Here is a 21,899-nt window from a genome sequence, read left to right as displayed (position 1 = left end):
GCCGCTCCCGGCACCAACACGCTCCAAAGCGCCTTTCTGTGCCCGGCGGCGAACCCCCACACCACGGCTGTAACTGAGCCGTAACAGCCGCAGCTCAGTCGCCGGGAACAGTTGCTTCATCTGTCTGTCAGGATGGGATTTGTGTCTCCCGATATATCCCTGTATATCCCTACGATCCCCACGTAACGTGTTTGATTTTAGTCCTACACGTTTCAGTCACCAAAAGCTGCCACCACTCAGTAAACCTCTACTTTTATGCTAGCAATTTGTTCTTTCAATATTAATTATTTCAGTGTTAATAAATAAAATACAACGTCGAGGTTGGGAATAAAATACAACGTGAGGCAAAGGGAATTTTGGGGTGAATGCTCCAGCTGCCTACTGTGGCACAGCTGGAAAGTGAGATGCCACTGCCTTCAGAAGGCTGGGAGCTGAATGGGAAAGGATTTGGTATTTATTGACTTGTCTTCGAATAAATAGGTGCAAGACTTTGGGAATAGAAATCCCTGAAAATCCAGTTCACAGTATTCCACATGGAAATTGGAAATTTCGGTTAAAACAAGCAATTTAAGTCTGTATTTGTACCGTTGTTTAAGTGTTTTTTTTTTTCTTTGATCTCTTTATTCGTAGATCCACACAATCAGTGACATTGATAAGAAGGAAAAAGCCCAGTTCCTTGAACAACTGGGCCAACCTGATGGTTCCCATCACCAGAAGGGAGATGTCTCACAGCCCTTCCTCACCAAATCCTTGCCCTTGTTTCCATCCTGGTTCTTGCTCCTCAGGAGTTAATTCAAGCTGATAATCCAGCAAGAAACTGGTCACTCGATGGGCAGATTCTCCCCCTCCTTGCCATCTGTAAATATTGCTTTTTATGCTTCTGCTTTCCATGTATCTATGCATTTTCTGGGGCAGCTCAATGCTTTGTCACTTTGTATTAGGTATTTGCTTTACAAATCACTTTGTTTTGCATAACAGGTTATGGGACATGTAATAAATCAGCCAGCCCAATTATTTCAGTTGAATAAATGAGGTATAAAACAAAATCTTCAATTGTTGAAAGTCCTTTTCCCTGTTCAACAAAAAGATTTCGTTAATAATACTGTATTTTCTTTATTCCATTGTATTTAGAAGATTTAATTTCTATGGATTTACTTCTCCTAGTCCCATACATGGGGGTTGAGATGACCTTTTTTCCCCCAAGCAAAATACAGTTTTTCTGTCAACATGTGAAGCACTTGAGGATTTTTGACCACAGAATACAATGGTTTAAAATAATATGGAATGGTCTCATCCATTCCTATTCATTTCTCCTTTTCCCTCATATTGGCATTGCAATTCTCCATAAGTTCTGGGCACAGCTTAGGCAGATGTTTCAGCCAAGCTCTGAGAGAGTTTGTACTCAAAACCTTTTGAGGTGTTAATTCTTCATGGAGAAGTGAAACACGAGGTAGCAAATGTTGATGGTCTCAGAAATAAAGGAAGTTAAAAGGCTGCTCTTGAGAGCAGTTACTGCATGAGATCACACAGTCAATCTCAGCTCCTGGAATGTTTCTTACTGCTTAACATGCTCATCATTTCAGGCAGGTCTTGCTGGGAATTGTTGATCTACCCCTTTGCCACCGTTCCTGTAGAAACAGCAACCACAAATTCCTTATCTTTCTGTGCCAACAGTATTGATCACCTGGTAGTGCCTGGCAGAGGAAAACCCTGCAGAATTCCCAGTAAGAGCTGAGACCTTTGTTTGGAGGAAGTGTTGCTGAGCTGTGGGTAAACTCCATCCTGGCAGCTTCCAGCATGACGAGCTTGTAATCAGCATGTGGGTCTGTCTCAGCATTTCCATTTCTCAGAGATAAGTATCCCTGCATTTCGTGTTTGGGAGGTTTGTAAAATGAAGGTCAGCTCTGAAGCTGCTGGGTTTGGAGTCATGTTTGTTCAGTCCCCAGGGAAAGGCCTGAGAGCAGAGAAAGTCCCCCCAGCAGAAGCACTTCCACAAATGTGAACCTCTAGAACACGGAACTGCTCAAGATGAGGGAAGTCACATTCCTGACCCTTCCCATCTCAGATTTCTTCCCTTTTGCCCTCTTTGCTCCCCTTTGCTCAGGGACTTTTGACCAAGCCAAGCCTTGTCACTCCCTGTGGGGAAAATCCTACAGAGAAGTACTACTTCTCCTTTACCCCCTTGTCCTATCTCCAAGTGGAAAATAAAAAGGAAAAATTACACCTTTTTTTTTTCCCCCAATGCCTTTAAAACTATTTCCAAGCAAAAGCGATGTCCTGGCTGTGGGAAATGGATTGGTAAAGAATTCTCAAAACCTGACAGAAAGCTCAGACAGTCTTGTACATCTGTATATAAAGACTAAGATAAAGTGTGCTAACTTAAGAAAGCCATAGAATAGAGATTACATTGTTAAGAGGGAAATTAAACTAAAACCAAGTTTCAACAAGTTTCTAAAGATAGCCTTACAAAAAGACTAGATATTTCAGAGAATTGGAACTGTGAAAGATGCATTGTAGCAAGACCACTTAGAGAAAAAAAAACAGGTGATTAGTGCCAGAAGTAATAGTGATATTGTGTAACAAAAACTAATAAGCTGAAAAACATTTATAAAGTGTTGTAACCAAGAAATAAGTTAGCTTTTGATAGAATAGTGTTAAGTTTTACATCTCTTGTGTCTCACTAGTCATTGAGATTGATAATATAATAAAATCTTTTAAAGTGCCTCTCAGTTGTCCTGTCTCTGTAAAAACTAAGAAAACCACCACCAGGTTAGTGCCTTGTGAGCCCCAAGGATATGAGCTGTGTCTCTGTGCAGCTCTGCCAAGCTCTGACCCTTCCTGCAGGTAATCAAAGCACACAAACAGAGATGTGCTCCTGTCTTCCCAAACCTGGCATCCCATCCCTGTGTCCTTCCATCTTCTGGTTCCCCACTTGTCCAAAGCTCACCAGCTTTTCCACCCTGCTGATCTGTTCCCAACTTCCCCAAAGCAGGAACTCGGCCCACTCAGGGCTCTCTCCTTAATCACCACATCTACTCCCTGGTCATACTCAGAATTAACCTGAACTATATAATGAAATTAATATAATTAATAATTTCCATTTTTCCTGTGTTGGGTTGTTTGGGATTTTTTGAGTTTATTTTGTTTGTTTTGTTTTTTTTTTTTTTTTTAATAGGCTCCATAAGACTAAAATGAAATTTCCTTCCTGCCTGAGCTCATGGAATGTTATGGGATTTCAGCATTGCCAGTGTTCTCTCGGGTTCTAGAGATAACCACAGCCTAAGTTGAAAAGCAGATCCCATTCTACCTCTGGAGCACAGAAAATGGAAAGGACCAACCTCATTTCCAGTTCCTGGATTTGTTATACAGGGATTGAGTTGTTAGGTTTTGAGGGGCACCCAGTCTGCACATTTCAAAAGCTGGGGCTCCTCCTGCTTATCAGGCTGTTTTAGAAAGTATTGCTTTGTTTTTATTTAGGTTTCCTTTTTCCACAGGAATTTGCTCAAAGGAGAGAAGTTCCCATTCTATCTCAGCCCACAGGCTAGCTAACTTTCCTAATAAAATAAGACCCAGACAAAATAAACTTCTCTGAATAAGGATTGAAATCTCAGTGTATGTTTTTTGTCTGAATAAGATTAAAATACAAGGTTTTTATCAGAAATGTTAAACATCGATGTTTTAGGAGAAAAGTCAGTAAAAAATTCAGAAGGTATTTGAGTTCAAAGGAGGTTAAATGAAATCTAATGGTATGATTAGTCAAAACTAACATAATTCCAATCCAATGCAGCAAAAAAATTGATTAAATGCTACTAAATGATAGATTTCCCTACACAGCTATGGATGGGAAATCCTTACAAAAGGTATTTCTGTTTCAGTTCTTCTTCCCTTCCATGAAGCAATTGTTTACTGAAGTCTCCAGCTGCAGAACAAGGCTGGGACACTCCTTTGCTCCACAAACTTCATGCAAAGCAGATCAAGCCTTAGTTTATGGACAAAGCCCTGGCACAGGAAGGGAGGATCTTGGTCACACACGCCAAAGGAGCTCTGAAAAGCAGCCCAAAACTGCCCAGGGCTTTATTTTTGCCTGACTTAGCTAATTTGGATGGGCCCAGCTTACCACACTTGCCAGGATGTTTATGCCTGTCCTCCCTCTCATTTACTCTTTCAGTCATCTTTTTGTATTTGTAAATTAGATCAAGTAATTCTGTCTTTATTTCCTTACTGCTAAGGAAAATATTGTGACAAATGCTGCAGCCCCAATGAAAGCATCCTCTTAAATACCAATCTTCTGTTCAATTTGGTTTTGGGATTTTTTCAACCACTTTAGTGTATCACAAGGCTGTAAGCCAAATTCAGGCTGATCATAGTCTGTCTTTAATTCTGGAGAACATCTACAGAGGTTGTCATCCCAAACTTGTAATCACCTCAGAAAATATTATTTTTTTTTCTCAAAGAGACATGCTATGTAACTGTGGAGTAAAAAAAATGGCTCTTACTGAAAAGATATTCAGCCCAGTGCTGAAATGTATCATGAAAGTCAATAATTGAAAGGCAATGGTGCTGCCAAGGGCCAGGTTTTACTGTCGATGGAATGGGTATCATGGGGCTCATGATGTGCCTAATACCAACTTTTAACCTTTATTTCTATGGATAGAATAATTTTATCTTTAATTCTTTGGCTCTTTCTATGAATCGAGGAGTCTAAATAGTTCTTGACAAATGAGCAGATCCAATGCCTGCCCCCTTATCCAGCCCCCCAGGAAATTGGTGCCTGAGCACTTCATCTCTTCAGCTGATTTGGTCAGGCACAGTCATTAGAAAAACAGTGGGGTTTGCTAATTATATTATTAATTTATTCATGCTCACAACACCTGAAAATTGCCAATCAAACCTTGCATTGTCCAAGGTGCACCGCAGGATTTTTCTGCACATCACATACATAAGAAAGGTAAAGGAGGAGTGAAACTGGAAGTAAGTGAAGGTGAAGCATGACTGGCTATTTTAGGGAATCCATAACGCTGATATAGGACAAATTCCTCTCTTGATACCTCCTTTCCTTTTGACAGGGAATGACTGGAAATTATTCTTTACATAGACTGGCTTTGCACCCACTTTACTGTGGTTTTCATTTGGGTCCTGATTTCTTAGGCTGCTTCTGAGTTGCGGGAGAGAGAAGCAGAAACCTTATTAAAGTTAGGAGATCTTCCTCTGATTTTTCTCTGCTTCTCCTCTGTCCACCCATGGAAGGAAATGAAATAGCCTGGCACAGTTTGGTTGTGGCAAATTCATGTTGCCTGTTACCTCCTTTTTTCCCCAGTCACTTGGGATGTTCAATGAATAAAGGTAGAGCATCTCTAATTTAATTTAGGAAGACCCAAGTACACAGCTTAATTTGAAGGTGGCCACATCGATTTGTTGCTTTAATTTTATTTCTCAGTTGAAAAACTCTTATTAAGAGCTTTTAAATAGCAAAGTTTCCTGCAGAAACAGCTGAGGTGAGGGGATGCCACTCTGCAGTCTGAGTCCTGTGCTTGTTTGTACTGACCTGCTTAGCTCAGGCTGTATTATATAATTTACATTTCTTAACCCAATATCTCTTTTCCAGGTCAGAAAGGGACAGGAAATACTTCAAACCTCTTCTGCAAAATATCCTTGGTGTGGAGAATAAAAGTGGTCTTAGCAAGAATGGCTGAAAGAGCTGGAAGTAAACAACCCTTAAGAAGGGGCAGGTACAGGTTGTACCTTGCAGTTCCACTGAGCAATCTTTGTAAAGTAACCATGGAGCAAGAGAAAAGAAAATCACAGGATGTTTTACCATTTTCTTCCCATCATATTTAAGCCCAAGTCTCCTGTCTTTTGGAGGTTCTGAGGATTTAAGTCAGGTGTATTTTAAAGTTGATAATATATTGGCTGTATGTGAGTATTTTTCTCCCTATCTGTGAGATGGCAGAGCCTACCCATCAGCCTGTTTAGCAGATAAAGTGCTCACAGAGATGTCACTTCCCCACAGTGAACAGAATTACATCTCACAATAAATACTGGCACAAGGAATGCAGAAAGCCTTTACCCCTGCAGGATAAAAGACCTCCAGCCCAGAGGAGAGCAAAGAAGGCCTGGCAATTCTCACACTCCAGTCAGTACTGGAGGCTCAGCTGGGCTATTTTGAGGAAGACTGATCCCAGACCCAAAATTAAAGAACAATTAATGGTTGCTTTAAACAAGTATTTCCAAATCTGTTGGTGTGACAGCTGCCTTCCCATGTGTGCTGGCTCCAGAAGTGCCCACTGGCACTGCTGCCCTTTTCCTTCCTATGTGGTCAGCACTCTCAGAGAAATAAATTTGTGTGCTCCTCAAGGCCATATCCATGCCAGGGAAGCTGAACTAAAGAATTCTTCCACTAAAACTTCCACCAAAGAATTGAAAATGCTTCTGTGTGAAAAAAGCCCCAAACGGACCAAAAAATGGCCAAAGAAAGCACAACCCCCAAGCCATAAAAAGCCATGAAAACAGGTGAGGAGATCACCTGCATAAATTCAGATTTTTTTCCTAATTTTTGCCTGTGCTTCAACAGTTTTTTACTCGAAGTCAAACACTACATGTCCACTGGGCAATTCAATTCCCCAGCACGCCAGTGATGAATGGATCATAAATGTGTTTCAGGAGCTCTAGAATTATTCACCAGGTGAATAACACACACAGGGTAAGACCCCACTGCAGCAGAGGAAATGAGAAATTTGGGAACAGCTGTCCCTGGGGAAGCTGGAGCACACCTTGCTGAGGAGCAATGAAAGATTTAAAGTTAAAAAAAAAAAAAAAAAAGTGTAATTTTGATTCACTGGCATTAGTAACTAAAACATTGCAGTAATAACACGTTACACTCTGAGAATTGCAATGGCAGAACGATTATCTAATTGGAAAGTAAAATTAATGGCACCATATTTTAATGACTTAATAAGCGAGAAATTGTTGTCAGGCTGGGAAATGTCATGAAAAATTAGCAGGGAGTGCAATTTGCTGGCTAACAGAAAGTTTTCCTGGCAAACATGAAGTTTGGGAGCTGCTCTGCAGCAGCTGCTCACAGAGCCACCACTGAGCTTTGTTTTATTCCCCATATCTGTTTAAGGACAAGAGAGCTTGGTGGAAAATGCGGGATTTGGAATAAATATTGGGGACGCAATCCTTACAGACCCAGGATGTTTTGTGAAGGATTGTTACTGGAGGGATTTCCCAATCTTCATGGAAAGCAGCCTGCTGTTTAAACTGATGATGCTGAAGGAAGCAGCCGTGGGGAGGAAGGCAAGCAAACAAGAAGGCACGGTCTTCAAATAAGTAGATAGCAGACAAAAATAAAAGCAAACATTCAAATAATGTGTGTCTGTGAAGCAGGGTGTTTGTTTTTGCTGGACAGGTTGCAATTAAGCTGTGAAAAGGTATGTAAATAATGCTCCATGCAAATATTCCTGTGGACACGGGCCTGTGATCTATTAATTATTCCAACCCAACACCAGGATTTTGTCATCGCTGTCTGTGGCATATTCCTTGCTTTAATCTGTCCTTTGGTCTGGGAGCTGCCAGATTTCCATAACTGGGTCACCCAGTTCTGTCTCAACTTTGTTTTCTGCTGTGAAATGAAAAATTAGCATTTTTCTGTGACATACACTCAGAGCTTTTGTGAAGACCTTGAGTGGCCACTCTGGAAATCAGGAATCCTGAAATAGGTGGGAAAATAGGCAGGGAAATATTCATAGTTGTAGATAGGATGAATTTCCAGTGGGCAATTACACAGTTTGGATGGAAATTGTTGGTTATTCAAAAAGGTAAATGTTATTTTGATGCACAGGACTGATGTTAAACTCTCTCTACACTTTGCATAAAGTGAAAAACACCACTCCAGTGCCTAAGAATAAATTGTAATAAAGTCTTATTATAATTACAACAATAATTAGAACCTTAATTTAAAAATCTTTTTATCTCTGAGAGGCATGAGTCACAGCGAGCCATTTATTGATTAAAATTGAGAAGGTGATGGAAGGTGCCATTAGCACCACTTTAACCACTAGAGAGCGTTCAAGAACTGCTTTAAAGCTCCATTTTCAGCTCATCCCTCCAGCTCCAGGATTTATCTGAGCGACACCACAGGACAGTCACGGTGCTTTGAAGGAAATACAGGGGGAGGTCTCAGTTCTGGCTTCTGCTGGTGATGAAAAGTGTGATGAAGGAAAGGAGGCAATCCTCGATTATTTGGCGTTTTTCCGTGATTATTCCCACCGGGTGTATCCATCCCTAGTGGCCAACAGCACATCAGAAACGGCTGTTAGGAAAAAATAATCTTGGAAGTGTTAGAGAAAGGTGAAATTTTTGTTTCAGTTTTCTTGGGAGAATGTCTGGATTGCATATTCCAAGGATGAGTAAGCAGTGCCATTTTATTAACTCAGTGCTGATAAAATTTTTAATTATTTGTAAATTTCATCATCCTATGAAGAGTTTTGGCTAAAACTGGAGCAGGGCTGAAGAGAAGCTGTGGCTGCCCCATGCCTGGAAGTGTCCAAGGCCAGACTGGACAGGGCATGGAGGCTGGAATAGTGGGAGGTGTCCCTGCCCAGGGCAGGAGGCTGGAACAAGATGTTCTTTAAGACCCCTTTAGGCCAAACCATTCCATAATCCTAAGATTACTACAGGGACCTTCACAGAGAATTAAAAAATCCATGGAGCCCTTCAGTGCTGTGACTGCTGCACTTTGTCCTTCCTCTTCGGAGTGCAGTTTCCAGAGGGGTTTGTACCCTTATAAACCACGGAGTCAGGGTGAGAAGTGAGCACAACAGTCCTTGTTACAAGTAAAAACCACAGGATTTCTGCTGGCGTCTTGTTAATAATGATGTTGAGGAACCCAAAGCTAATTTTCCCTTCAGGAATTCTCACTCCTGCCCTGCTCTCCTGTCTTTTCCCCACTAGAAGGCAGAAGCGAGGTTTCATGAGAACATTCACCAAAAAAATAAATTGTCCAGCAGGAAGTTTTACAGCAAACTGACTGCTGCTGGTTTTCTATGGTTTCATCACCTTCACACTTCCCATTTTCCAGGGTGCCAGGGCCTCCCCAGTCCCGAGCTGACACCCGGGCTGTGTGCAGGGCCCGTGGTATCCATCGGTGCCTCTGTGGTGAGCTCTGCCTCCTCCAGCCTCACAGGGCGCGCATGGAAGGATGTATTATCCTGCTGAAACTTCAGGGGGAATGTTAGAAGGAGGATTGTAATTAATTGAGTTGGAATTTGGCCAAGGCAGAGACTTTAATATGTCTTCTTTCCTGGCTCTTGTTTTTTTTTTTTTTTTTTTTCTGCAGGCACAGGAGTTGTATAACACCCTTGTCTACAGCTTTGACAAATTCCTGGCAGTCCTACTCCCAGCAGGAAGGTCCAGCCATGGGGCTGGGGGATCCATTCAGCCCTGTGTGGGTGCAGGAATGTCTTAGCTGTTCCCTCAGCCAGGTCCCTTAAAGATAAAATTGATGTGTTCAGCCTGTACTTAGTGAGAGCCTATAGAGTGTTAGTGCTCCCTTTCAGCACATTGATGCTTTCATGTTTTAAGCTCTTGGCTAAGCAAATCTTTGTACTTCTTTCCTCCTTCTCCTTAGCACCAATTAAACTCCCCAGGCGTATTTATACAAAAATCCCTGTTCTTTCCAAGGCAGAAACACTTTCTCTGTCTTCCCAACAGATTTTAAACCTCAAGATGACTGCAGAAATTTTGCCAGTTAGCAAAGAGAACCAACGTTACCCCATTTCTCTGGCAATTCTGCAATGCCATTTGCATAATGTGAAGTTTAGATCTTCCACTGTCACATGCTCCCACTCATTTACCACCCTAATGTCCATTGGAAGTGCACGATGGAAGTGCTGGAACATTCCTAGTTCTTTGTTTCATATCAGCCTTGGATTGAACCAGTTGCTTAATTTTCCCCAATTCCTGCAGCACTGCAGGAGTTCCCAACATTTGTCCTCCCAATGTGTTTGTCTGAATTGCTGTATCGTTTTTGCTGTGTTCTCTAATGGCTCCCTCCAAATAAAATGCCTTTATAGCATCAAGGAAAATAACAAGCACTTTTAGACTCCATTCTTCCTTATTCCCCCCCCCATAAACTGTAAAAATCTGCATATCTGATTGATGCAACTTCATCCTGATCTGAAGCCACACTGCTTTTCTCTCACCACTCCCTCTAAAGCTGGCTCTGATCTGTTGGCTACGATTTTTGCAGAGTTTTTTTTCCTCTGCACTGACAATAAACTTTCACCTCCATAATTATTTTGATCAGCAGTCACCTTTTGCCAGGACTGAGGCAAGGATTGCCTTCAGCCAGGCACCTGTGAGTCTCTCACTCCCACAAGTGTTTGTAGTGGTGTTATTTTCGTACGTGTTCCACAGCCTTTCTTGTTTTTAACTGATTCACTACTCTGGTGTTCCTATGATCCTGGCTGAATCTGGGTTAAGCAGTGCCTCACAACCTGGTGAGTCTGTTCTTGCAGTGTTGTGGAGTCTTTCAAGCACAAAGATGTGCTGGGTCTGATCCTTCTTGTTTAACATGCAACCACGGGGTCACAGGATCACAGAGTCACAGAAGGGTTTGAGTTGGAAGGGACCTTAAAAATCATCCTGTTACACCCCTGCCATGGACAGGGACACCTCCCACTATCCCAGGTTGCTCCAAGTCCCATCCAGTCTGGCCTTGAACACTTCCAGGGACCCACAGCTTCTCTGGGTAACCTCTGCCAGGATCACACCACCCTCATAGGGAAGAATTTCTGCCCGATATACAGTCTAAAAACACCCATTGACATTGTCACATGCCTTATGTGGGCATAAAAAAATTAACACTAATTTTTCCTTGATAGCTATATTAGATATTTAAACCTTGAGTTTTAAACTCCTCCTGTTTATTGTTCCTATAAGCAGGGCTGATGACGAAAGCAGATGCACTCCATTACTCCTGTGACAGCAAACCATGTGGCTTCTTTGTGTTCCAGCCACATTTTGGACTTTAATTAAATATAACATCACATTCCTTGGCTTTTCTCTCCACTGTGTCCCTTCACATACTTCCATTTTCATTTTCCCATTGTCTTCCCCCACCCATATTTTCCATTTCAGAACTCTCTTCATTTATTATATGCGTGTATGTGCCTTGGTGAGCTCTGAGCCCCTGCAGCTCCCACAGCGCTGAGGTGGATGTGATCAGCACTTGCTGAGCAAGGATTTGGCTTTCCCAGAGCTCAGGACATTTTGTACACTTCCCTTTTCTCCTGTCAGTGTGAAATATATGTGACACATAACGGGATGTGTGATAGGGGAGTGGACTAAAAAACAGAGATACCCTCAGAGGTGCCTTCAGGTTTTAAAGAAAAAAATGTTTAAAAGTAGCAGGAAATAAAACAAGTAGCGCTGAAAATTTTGGTTGTAGTTGTTTTCAGGGGCTGTTTCTCTGTCGGTGCCGTTGCTATCGCCCCGCAGGGTGTTTTACACGCCCCTGTGAGCGGTGCCTGTGCCTCTGGGCGCGCCGATAAGCGCGGCCCGGGGCGGTGGGCCCGGCCTGACCGCGCCGCCTTTCCCCTTCCTCCGCCCCGGGCCCGGCCAGGAGGGACAGCCGAGCCCCCATTATCACCGCCCTGCAGAGCAGCCCGGCAGCACCTCCGTGCCCTGCCTGTCCAGCCTGAGGGGCTTTATCAGCTCCCTCAGGGCCGCGGGGAGCGGCCGATCCTGCAGGGATGGCCTCGGCTGGGGCCCGTGGGTCTGGGCCCGCAGAATTGCTCGTTTCTGTTAAGAATAGGTAAGAAACTGTAGTAAAATAGATGATAGCTCGTTAGGCATGTGCTGTTAGTTTGGTTGTTATATTGTAAAAGGGGTTAAAAGGGTAGTTATAAGAAATTACACCTAAGCAAAGTGCACCACCCCCCAAGTGAAACGAGCCAGCCCGGACAGAGCTGTAACAGGCCAATCAAGCGCCTTAAACCTTCATGCAAATGAAGGATCCAAAAAGAAATCAATCCAAAGGGACAAAAAAAAAAAGGATAAAAAGGGGCTTCTGATCCACTGAATTGTGCCGCTCCATCTGGGACATGAGGGACATCGCTGCTCAAGCAGACCCAGCGCCGGCGCTGCAGCACCCTCGATGGGAATGCTCCTGTTCAGCTCGCCGGCCCCTTTGCTTTAGGCCTTCCTTTTTCTTATAATAAAAGCTGAAATCACTTTAGTTCGGGAGCTTGCTCTCGTTTTTATCAAATTCTAGGGATTTCTGCTGCTACATCTTCAGGAGAGCAGGTTCTCTTCCAGCAGTTTCCTTCAGCACTCAGGGGTGAGCCAGAAATATCTTCTCATCCTCCCACCATCCTTCTTCAAAAGCTTTTTACCCTCTGAGGAAGGTCCTCGAGGGAATACCTACACAGAGCTGATTTCCAACCAGCTTTTCCCGGCTGGGATCCAGTGGGAGCAGCAACCATCCATCCTCTGGGAGCCCCCACCCTCCCAGGTACCCAGAGCCTTCAGGGGGGCCAGTTTGGATGGCTGGCGGGCAAGCAGCCATCCCATCTTCCCAGTGACATGGCCCAGTCCCTCTGGGCTAATCCACAACATATATTTTACCTTGCTTAAATATCCCACCATAGAAATGCTCTGAATATTCTCAATTCTCTGAAATTCTCAGTTTTGAATATAGAAACTGATGTTCTGCTTATCGGTGTGCTTCTGACCTGGAACCACTCAGGGACATAAACATCCAAGAGATTTTTGCACAGTCCTATTGAGTTCCACCTGAATTTTTGCACTTTTTTTGAGAGTTTTTTAGGACTAGGTTTTTGTCTGCAGAGGTTTTAGGCCAGCAGCTGTTTTTTTGTGGCGTGGCTGGTATGATAGATGAACACCTGAGAGCTGAAGCCTCTGCAGGCTGCTGTGCTGGTGTATCATAAAATCATGGATGATTATAGATGTATGAAGAAATTCAGGGAGCAAGGGAGGAGTTGGATCGTGGTCCAGGTGACAAATTTCACCTGAGTCCCTTCCCTGCTGTGTCACAGACCACGGGGAGGAGATCTCTTTTACTGGATGAGTGTACACGTTATCAGCCTGCCTTGGAAAACCTTTTATTTTATTCTCAGTTTTATCTCCCAGTAATCTTTCAAGTATTTCTACAATTGAGCAGATGTTTAATACCCAGGGACAAGTCTAGAATTGAAGGAAAGATATTTTCCAAGTAATTTGGGGGAACCTGACAAGAATCCCTTAGTGCTAGCTGCTAACTGTGTTTTCTTCCTCTTTTGATAGATCTGGTTGTGTCAAGGAAAGTCTCCATGGACTTGGTCTAACAAAGGCATGATGGATCTGACCCTTTGTAATCTTTGCCAATAAAGCTGGAAAAAATGTTATTTTTTTCCTCTGTTGTTATCCTGCCAAACATCATTTTGCTCCCTGGAAAGCCTGGCTTTGGATCATGCTCAGTGCAGTAGTTACCCACCTGGGCTTGTATCTTTTACCCAAGCATGCCAACTATTTTTCCCCCTTTGTATTGCCAAGGTTTTTTTGATTTATTGTGCTTCAGCTCTTTCTGAGGTAACGTTATTATCTTGAAAGAAGATTTTCCTGATCAGTTGCCACAATAAACAAAGCAAATCTGCCTTGGGTGATTGCAGACATTAAGCACACTTGGATCCCTGTTGCTCAGGATTTATTATGGACCATAATGCATCGATGGGATGCATGGATAGGAAATTCAGAGGGGAAAAAGGGCTCCTATCCCAATTAGGCTGGTGAAACTGAGTAGGGGAGAATGGTGAGAGATACAGAAATAAGGATGTTATTTCTGACACTCTAATGAAGAAGGCAAATCTGAACAAACAGCTCTCCCAAAATTTCACTGTTCACTTAAAATGTGCTTTCTGCTTGTTAGGAACAACCTCCCTCCAGGCTTGCTGGCACTGCTGTTGTTAATTACTGGCTCAGAAGCTGTGTGAAGGAGGTTGAGGATTTAGATTCTTTGGATAATATAGAAATTCAGCCTAGAAATGAGGGATGGGCTACATAGGTTTATGGCTAACGGAGGCATAGACTGCTTTGGGTTGAAAGGGACCTTATAGCTCATCCCATTCCCACCTCCTGTCATGGGCAGTGACATCTCCCACTATCCCACATTGCTCCAAGCAAGTGGTGTTGGACACTTCCAGGGGTGGGGCAGCCACAGCTTCTCTGGGCAACCTGTGCCAGGCCCTTCCCACCTCACAGAGAAAAACTCCTTCCTACCTTCTTACCAAAATCTCTCCTCCTTCAGTTTGATTTGTCTCTTATTTTTTATCTCCAGCAAGTGAGCCCAGAATGACTCAAGAATTTAAAATTAAGTCTTAGTTCAGTACAAAATATTCTGGGTTTTTTTTTCTGGTTGAGCCGCTTGTTTTATAAATAATATTTCCTATTTGATGTTCTTCCCACCAAATCATTCTTTGCAGTGTCCTTTGTGATCCCCCCTCAGCAGGGACTGCCTTGTGATGGATGCTGTACAAACCCAGGTCTGGGATCGATCCTACACAAACACTTCCCAAGGACGAGGCAGGCAGAAGGCGCTGGGAAGGAGGCAGCACCATTCCACTGTGCAAGTGGAAAACTTCCAGAGGCACACAAGGCAGTCTTCCCAAGAACACCCTGGGAACCTCTGGCACAGCCTAGAGCTGAATTAATATCTCCTGACTCCTTCAAAGACAATCCCTTCTCCCCAAATCAGTTTTATTTTCTAACAGAAAGCCAGTGGAAAGAACCATTTGATTTCAGTGATTTAGGCAGAGTACCAAATGCTCCCAAAAATCCATTGCTGCGTTCCCAAGCCACCTTATCCATGGCAGAGAAGAATTTTAACCTCTGTTTCTGTTAAGTTCTGACTCAAAGTCAGGTAAAGGGTGGTGGCTCAGCAGGAGCTCTGGCCCCTTGCTGGCAGTTCTATGAAAATTATTTATTTTTGTCACTTTTTGTGATTAGTCATGTCTCACATGGGGTATGTTGGTACCATCTCTCTCTTTTTGCTCTGCAGTTTGAATTCAGACATGGAGTGAGGGGTTTTTTTTTGGCTCAGCACACATCTTGTACACAGAATACTTCAAGGAAAGCTTTTTTCTGACCAATCCTTGTGATGAGAGGACCCAGTGTTCAATCTTCATCATTTCCAATAACCAGAAACCAGTGGAGGCAGATGCTAAAAGTTTGTAGCCCCCATTTCCAAGAAGAGCAAAGAGCCACATTCTCTTCCTCTGCTCTATCCTTATTCCAATCCTTGTGCATTTGCAAAGGCTTAGAAGCAAAGCATGAGGAAATGCCCCTGCCAGGTCTGTTTGGTTATCAGCTAATTCATTCTCAGGTGTAAAGCCCACACTGGTGAAGTCATCCTGGGTAACTGAGCATCCTGAATTATTCTTTTTTGTCAGATCTCTTGCTGAGTGATATATTATTTTTTTTTTTACATTGTCAGAAAAAAAAAAAAAGGCGGCTTTCAAGTTTCACTCAGTAGGTTTTGCACATGTCACTGGTGATTCCTTTACATATTTGAAAATTCCCACATCCAAATTAATTCATGCAAGGATGCTTTTCTTTCGTGTTTTTCAGAGAGGAACTTTGAGCAAGGGTATGGCGTGATGGGAGAAGGCGGAGTGGTTTTAAAATGAGAGAGGCTGAGTTCGAATTGGATATTGGGAAGAAATCCTTCCCTGTGAGGGTGCTTAGGCCCTGGCACAGGTTGCCCAGAGAAGCTGTGGATGCCCCATCCCTGGAAGTGTCCAAGACCAGGTTGGAAGGAGCACTATAGTGGGAGGTGTCCCTGTCCTGGCCCAGGGTGATCTCTAACGTCCCTTCCCAGCTGGACCCTTCTGGGATGCAGGGGAGGTTGGCCTCGAGGTCCCGCGTGCTCTGGCCGGAGCTGGTGAGGGCAGAGCAGGTCACAGTGGCCCTTCCTTGTCACCATGAGCTGCTCTCCTGTCAAACCCAAGCAGAACAAAAGGGGCCATTTGTTGCCGAGCTGCTGCCCAGCTGTGGCTGTGTCTAATCAGAGTTAATTACGGCCCTGCAATGCTCCCGAGCTCCCAAGGAGCCACCGCTTCATTCCCGTGCCCCCGCTGCCAATTTTGGGAGCTGCCTATTATCAAGCACCAAAAGGTAGAGATTGCACAGGATCCCTGGCAAGCAGCACAAAGTATCCCAGATTAATACTAAAGCAATGACTAATCAGCATCCCAGGAGGAAGCTTTGCAGTAGCTCTTGCAAGGGTAATGAGGACAATTTCCATAGCTATGACACTTTCAGCCAAGCGAAATGCCACAAATCTTGTTTATTCTTATTTATTCTCTCTGGGAGCAGCAGGTAAGACAGAGCCAAAAGAAAAGGAGTTTTCCTGGGGGAGGGATTGCACCGAACGTTTTGCAGGATGAACAGCCAGGATTGTTGTTTTATCGTGGCAGCATTAATAGCTAAATTCTATTAATTGCTGAATGTTGTTTTGTTTGGCAAATACAGGAAGCAGTTTACATGGCTACGCAAGTGCTCTGGTTCCCAGTCCTTCTGAAATGGTATTATTGTAACGGGATAATACTGATTAAGGACAGTTCCCTGAGGAAGGAGGGCCTTTTGATGACTGAGTCATTTCCTCTCCCTGCTCGACTCCAGGGTGATAGCACTTCTCTGCCACAGGCACACACCCTTTGTAGCCAGGGACTTCTCCACAGAGGAGCTCCAAAGCACAGCCTCAGCCTTAGGTGGAAATGCCTGAGGCTGTGACTCCTAATGAAAGCACTGGAGCAGCAGAAATACGCCAGCAGTCCAAGCAGAAGCTACTTTTCCCCCCAAAATACTTCACTTGCCAGTCCCTTTTCAAAACCAGTGTCTTTGGCTACACCACTCTGCTGGAATAGTCTGTCAACCCCTTAAAACTTGGATTTTTGTTCCCAGAGAGTTTTGGCAAATTAATTTGCTAAAACAAATTACACCTCTGCAAACCATGGCCATGCAGCCTTCTCCTTCTGAACGTGGTCACCTACCATCAGTGACCCCCAGGCCAAGGCCACCAGGTCAATTAACACAGGTCAGAAATCAGTAACAGCAAAACTACAGAAAATTCAGAGTAAGGGCCTAGAGGAAAAGATTCCATGTCCTCTCACAACTGATGGGCATCAACACTTCCCAACCACTCAAGCACCAGGGGATCTGATCCTAGTGGAACATGGTAGACAAGAACAGCCCTTAGCCTCTCCTTTCCCTTTGATTTTTGTCACGCATTGCCATGGGAGATGCTTGAATGAGCTCAAGTCTAACCAAGCTTAGCAAGAAAATGGTCCTGTTATCACTTCTGAGCTTAGCCTGGGCCCTTCTCAACGTTTTCCCTTTTGAGGTACAGTAATTGCTCTCCGATTAGGCAGGAAACTGTACCAGGGTTATTGCTCTAAAGGAGCCAGTGTTATCAAAAAACAACACATCAGGGCCTGTCCTCACAGGAAGGGAATCATAAGTAATCAGCAGTGCTATAACGCAATTGGCTGCTGCTCCCTCCCCGCCGAGCCCAGAAAAAAAAGCAGCGTAGGACATTTTTTTTCTTGGTAGGCAAAGTGTTTTAAAAGAGCCCTGGTTCCTCTTTGCCTCCCAGTTTGGCTTCTCCAAACATTGCTGTGTTTCCTCAACAGGACATTAAAAGCGCTTGGTGTGTGCAAGGAGAGGGCAGGGGGGTCTTCCTCACAAATTTTGCAGACTGGTGCCATCCCTTCCCTGAGTACACCCTCCACTTTGGGAGCAATGCTAGTCAAGGGGGAAGAACTGCCCTAGAGTAGAAAAATGATGAAGATCCTTGGGTGACACCCTTCCTGCTCTTTTTTCCCATACAGGTTACCTTCCTTGGAAAATAGGTGTTCCCCAGCACTTGTGAATACCCACAGGAGCAGTGGTGGGTGTAATGTTGGTTCTCTTACACAACTATTTGTCATAGTGGCCTTTTAACCCTGTCCAAAGTGGTAAGATGAATTAATTTCATTCATCAGGAGCTGCATCAATATAATTTCATTGAGCAGGATCTCCATCCATCCATCCATCCATGAACACACCCACAAGCATGCACAGTACTTACATCTGGGTTACAGAGCTCAGCATGTGCTACAAAAGGAAACAGAAATATTGAATTTGGTAATAAAACAGAATCCAACTGGGAGAGATGGCCAGGGAGCAAAGGGAAGGCAGGTCAGAAAGGATTTCCCATATTGCTGGACCACAGGTGAGGATTTCAGGGTCCCACCCTGGTCAGGTGGTCAGGGGATGTGGGGTGGTGGTGAAGGAGAAGCTATGAAATCTGTGAGAACAAATTCTTCTGGAGGAGCATTTTAACAGATCTTCCTAGTCAGCTGACTCTGCCCTCAGCACAGAGCTTCTGACAGTCCCTGGTGGATGAGGAAAGGAAGGGATAAGGCAGAAAATAAAAAAAATTTGTCAATATACCATTCTGGAATGTTTCAATACTTTGCTGTTTGGTGAGTTTAACCATGGGTAACAAAAAGGACAATACATGAGCCTTGAGCTGTTAGGGAAGAGGCTGGAAAATCAGTTGGTATCAGCAAGAAAGGTCCCAATGTTTTATGCTTATCATGTGTCCCCAGAAATAGAAATATTTGTCCTTTGGTCGCTGCTTTTCCTGTCTGCTTTCCCCCCTCTATTAAACATGGAAGCCCTCACTGCTTAATTGAGCCCCTGGATGAGCTGGAGTCTGGACACACAGGGATGTGATCACATCCCCCACAACCTCCCAGCCTCCCTGGCAGGAGCCTGGGCTGCTCAGAACTCACAGATAAAAGTCTGAAGAGCCCAAGCAGGAACATCTGCTTTGCCAGGAGTCACGATTTCCCCGTTTGGTCTGATCCAGGGGTCATGGTCCTTCAGACCTCAGCAGAGAGTTTTTACCTCAAGGGGTACTTCGAGTGCTGAGCTGCTTTTACATCTCTGCTGCTCTCCCCAAAACGACTTTTGTCAGTTTGCTTGTTTGTTTTAGTGGTGATGTTTTTAAACTAAAGCCTGTGTGCCCAGAAGGCACATAAAATAAGAGGCTTTTAAAAGCCAGAGGATAAATAAAACACAACCTTGAATAAACAACAGGCTTTTGTCCTAATTTCCTCCCATTCCTTAATGGATGCTGATAAACTGTCTGAATTTCTCAGTGTATTAATGCCCCAATGACAGCAACACCAAACCCACAACTTCACAATAGCAATGATTTGACCAAATTGTTGCCTTTGAGGCAAGAAATTGTTTCATTCCAAATAGGCTGTAGGATATCATGGCCTTACCAGGCTGCTCCTTTCTCTACCCCATCACAGACAGTTTCAGTGAGAGGCATTTGTCAAAGAAAACCCACTCAGGGCTAATAGATTTCATGGAAAAAAGTATCTTGCTTGATCAGGTAAGACCATGCACATCACGTTTTGTTACTCATTTTATGCTCAGCACTCTTACAAAGGGAAACTGTTAAATTTCACTGTTAAATTTTATTTTGCTAGTGTGCCTGCAAAAGTGCCATGATGGCTCCAACAGTGCCTGGTGTCGTCCACAGTGACTCTTGCCAGGATGACCTTGCCTTTGTTGTTTCTGCTCATGTGGATAATTCCTCCCCTCACACAGGTTTGTGTATTTATGGACTTTCCCCTGTGAGGGAAGGTGAGGCACTGGCACAGGTTGCCCAGAGAGGTGGCGGATGCCCCATCCCTGGGAGCACTCAAGGCAAGATTGGATGGGACTCTCAATAGCCTGGTCTAGTTGAAGATGTCCCTGCTCACTGAAAAGGGTTGGACAAGATGAGCTTTAAGGTTCTTTCCAACCCAAACCATTCCAGGATTTTGGATCCATGACCTGAGTTTAAGCACCAGAACTTCTGCTCTGTAAACAACACAGAGCTTTTTTATCCCTCTGGCCCCATGGGAATCAGAGGCTGATCCCAGGATTTCTGCTCCTAGCAGCTTCCATCCATGAGTCCACTCACAAAGTGCTCTCAACTTTCCACCAAGGGCAAGTCCAAACAGCCTGAACACCCACCCAGAGCTTTGTTTGGAGAACATTCCCAGGGCACGTCACGCCCAACCCTTTTTTCCTTCAGAAGGTCTTGGAACAAAGCGGGCGACGCTCGGTAACATAAACACACACACACCAAACACAGCCAGAAATAGGCAGCAAGCAAAAACAAAAGTCACAAGCAAAACAAATTTACAGAAAAACACAACTTTGGGCATGTCTTGGCACAGCACTAATTTGGTGAGTGTATGCACTTAATCTTTACTGCTTGGTGAGAGAAATTGTTCCTCCTCTGTATCAACCCATTCCCTTTTGCTTTTTATTTCAGGACATGTATAATTTTTACTGAAAGGGGGTGATAATTTTCACAACCAGATTTAATTTTGCTTCAGAAGCAAAATTTTGCTTCAGAAGCAAGCAAAACATTAAAATGGGCCAGTTCATAAAAACACACTAAAATATTTCACGCAATATGACCTCACCTCCAGGATGAAAGCTGAGAATTCACATGGAAAGCACAATGATTTGTTACAAGGGGAGCAGATGGGCATCATCCTGAAGAGCAGGAATATTTGTCCATCCACTGTTTCTTTCCTAAAAGATTATTTTCTCATGCAGTGAGAAGAGAAGCCAGACCTTACATCATCAGAAACAATCTCGGGGCATCCACGTGAGAATCAAGCAGGGCATGGAGTCAAGTACTAAAAAGAATAGTGGGGGGTTCTTCAACTCTGGTTTTAGAGAGAAAAAGGGTTGAAAAAAGAGATTTTTAATTTATAGTTAATAGGCATTCCAATCTCCAAGGCAAATTAAAGTTCTCCTCTGTGCAGGATTATCCCAAACCCAAATGAAATGGAAGCTGAGCATTCCCCTTTTAGTCACTTTCTGATCCCTAAAAGCATCCTGGGCATCACAATGTGCCCTCAGTCCATCCTTGGAGCTGACAGCCTGGCACAGGAGCAGGGCTGGGAGCACCAGGCCTGGCTTTGTTATGATGAATTCTCCGTTTTAATGATTTGGAGGAAAATATTGTTCGTGAGGTACATAAACAATTTTAATTGGCTCAGGCGCCCAAAATGTGCTTTTTTTGTTTGGCTGCCAAGGTTGCTTTCTCGCTTGCTAATTATGTTTCGCTTTAGCTTTCAGCAAAAACAGGAAATAAAGCATCCATTACTCGAATGACAACTTTTCAACAAGCCAACATTTCAACATCCATTGTGTAATTTCCGACCCGGAGCCAGCTAGGAGCTAAGTGCCTTTAGAGCCATATATCCCCTCTCACAAGGGCCTTTTGGGCCCCTTGTGCTCCTAAATAATGTTTGTGTGTCTGAAACAGGCCAGACACATTTGCTGCTGCTACCCACTGCCCAAAGAATTCCCCTTCCTACCACCAGATTTCAAGGATCCTGAAGTAGATCTTCTTTTTTTTTCCCAAGGTCATGGAGTGATGGGAGAATGGGGAATAGTTTTAAAATTAGAGAGGGTGAGTTTAAATATGAGGAAGAAATTCTTCCCTGAGAAGGTGGTGAGGCCCTGGCACAGTGTGCCCAGAGAAGCTGTGGTTTCTCCATCCTAGAAAGTGCTCAAGGCCAGGTTGGACTGGGCTTGGAGCAACCTGGAGTAGTAGAAGGTGTCCCATGGCAGGGAGGTTGGAATGAGCTGGTCTTTGAGGACATGTTCTTTAAGGTCCCTTCAAAGCTAAGCCATTCTGTTATTCTGTGATTCCAGGTGTCAGGCCAAAGGCCGCCCACATGTCTGGAAATCAAACTGCAGAGATTTTAGGGAAAGATTAAATGATGGTTTCTCCTCCCTCAGGTGAAAACATGGTGGTCCCAAGCCCCAGCACCATA

At 43.9% G+C, this 21,899-nt stretch overlaps 1 protein-coding gene across 1 annotated transcript in view; it reads right to left on the bottom strand.

Annotated features, from left to right (window-relative positions):
* Positions 1 to 1,762: 1,762 nt before the first annotated feature.
* PPFIA1 (PTPRF interacting protein alpha 1) overlaps positions 1,763 to 21,899 on the bottom strand; it is a 503,873-nt gene continuing 483,736 nt past the window's right edge. The window contains exon 28 of the mRNA XM_050975047.1: positions 1,763 to 1,775. The gene's annotated coding sequence lies outside the window, so the exon portion shown is untranslated. The remainder of the gene's footprint in view (positions 1,776 to 21,899) is intronic.

This window comes from Serinus canaria, chromosome 5, assembly GCF_022539315.1.
Source record: "Serinus canaria isolate serCan28SL12 chromosome 5, serCan2020, whole genome shotgun sequence".
NCBI lineage: Eukaryota > Metazoa > Chordata > Aves > Passeriformes > Fringillidae > Serinus > Serinus canaria.
The sequence above is the reverse complement of the archived record's forward strand: the minus strand, read 5'-3'. Positions and strand labels throughout refer to the sequence as shown.